Source organism: Sapajus apella, unplaced genomic scaffold (genome assembly GCF_009761245.1).
Source record: "Sapajus apella isolate SASKATOON/1434 unplaced genomic scaffold, GSC_monkey_1.0 scaffold9, whole genome shotgun sequence".
Classification (NCBI taxonomy): Eukaryota; Metazoa; Chordata; class Mammalia; order Primates; family Cebidae; genus Sapajus; species Sapajus apella.
Genome location: NW_022436949.1, coordinates 32579365 through 32581600, shown reverse-complemented (window position 1 = coordinate 32581600; position 2236 = coordinate 32579365).

Genomic DNA, 2236 nt, shown 5'->3' with positions numbered 1-2236 from the left:
CTGAGTGTGAAAGCCTGAGAATCAAGAGAACTGATGTGTAACTGCCACTCTGAAGAGAAAGAACTTAAGGCTTGGTGTGGGGAGCCTTAGAGTCCAAAGGCTGGAGAACCAGGAGCTTGAATGTCCAATGCCTGAGGGCAGGAGAAAATGGATGGCGCAGCTTAAGAAGAGAGAGAAATTTCACCCCTTTCCTTCTTTCTGGGCCCTCGCCACATTGGTGAGGTGGATCTTTATTTAGTCTACTGATTTAAATGCCAATCATTTCCAGAAACCGACATAGTCAGAAATAATGTTTTACCAGTTTTCTGGATATCCTTAGCCCACCCAACTTGACAAGTAAAAATAAACATCAGAGGCCGAGCGCCATGGCTCATGGCTGTAATCCCAACACTTTGAAAGGCCGAGGCTGGTGGATCACCTGTGGTCAGGAGTTTGAGACCAGCCTGGCCAATATAGTGAAACCATGTCTCTATTAAAGAAAAATACAAAAATTATATGGGTATAGCAGGGCATGCCTGTAGTCCCAGCTACTCAGGTGGCTGAGGCAGAAGAATTGTTTGAACCTGGGAGGTGGAAATTGCAGTGAGCCAAGATCTCACCATCGCACGTCAGGCAGGGTGACAGCAGGATTCTGTCGCCAAAAAAAACAAACAGAAAAAATCATATAGAGTAATCTATAGTGACAAAAAGCAAATCAGTAATTGCCTGGATGTATTGTTCAAAGGGTGGATTACCAAGTGGCAAAGGATAACTTCTGGATATGATAAATATGTTTATTTTCTTAAATTGTTGAATGTTTCATAAGTGTCTACATAGGTAAAAATTAATCGAATTTTATATTTCAACTATATACAGTGTATCATATATCTCAAAAAAACGTATAATTACCTATACCAATTTTTTTTTTTTGAGATGGAGTTTTTCTCTTGTTGCCCAGGCTAGAGTGCAATGGCACAATTTCAGCTCACCACAACCTCCGCCTCCTGGGTTCAAGCAATTCTCCTGCCTCAGCCTCCCGAGTAGCTGGGACTACAGGCACACGCCACCACGCCCAGCTAATTTTTGCATTTTTAGTAGAGACGGGGTTTCACCATGTTGACCAGGATGGTCTCGATCTCTTGACCTTATGATCCACCCGACTCAGCCTCCCAAAGTGCTGGGATTATAGGCGTGAGCTACCGTGCCCGGCCCCAAAAATTTTTAAATGAGAACTGAGGAGGAGAGGACACCCAGAGTCTAGCTGGTGAATACTCCTCTTATTTCTTTAGTAAAGCAGCTATTTTATTAAAGAAATCCTTACATTTAAGAAAAAAATCAAATTTCAGGTGATATTTTCCTATGAGTTATGAGTAATTTTTGCACACATTACTGACCCTACAACAAATATCCCTTTTCAAGGCCACAGCTATTTCTTTTTATTGTTGAAAGCTTTTTCCACAGCCCTTCACACCATTGTTGAAATTTAAACACCAGCCTCTTATCTCTCAACAGGGTAGGCATTCCCTGGCCACACTTTTATTTCTACCTGAAACTAAAGATGTGTGTGTATGTGTGTGTGGAGAGTGGGTTGCAGGCATGCACACATGCGTGTGTGCAAACTTTTCCTCCTCAATTAAAGGTACAATCTGTGGGAAAAAGAATCACACAGAGCTATCAATGAGCTCTGGTTTCTTGTTCTTCTGTTTTCTCTATTTCTTGCTTTGCCCTTTTTTTTCTCCGTTCTGCTCTTTGCTTAAACAAAGAATCTAATTAATGTGAAACTTTTATGATTCTTCTCATATTATTCTGTCATTTTTCTCATGGATGGCAAACACAAAATACTGACCTTTTCTTCTCTCTTGGGAAAGAAGAAATTAGAGAATGTTTCATTCTTCTTTTAAATGTTCAGTCTCCTCCTTGTAGTGCCTACACCCATTTTCATTCTGGTTCTTTCAAAAATAAAAATAATAAGTAAAATTTTTCAAGATTTAGATCGCTAAATTGACCATTTTTGTGTTTCTATAAATGGTACAGCTTGGAGCTGTGTAGAAGTGCACTGAGCTAGGCTTCACATACACTTGTAAACATTTGCTGGCTATCAGCATTTTAATTTGATAGATATTGCTGTTTCATCTATAATATTTTTTGCTCCTTCTTGATTTTTTTTATTATTGATCTTATTGAGTTTTCTTAGAAGGAATTCTATAGCTCTAGATTTACTCTGTCATCTTAACCATCCAGACATATATATGTTTCC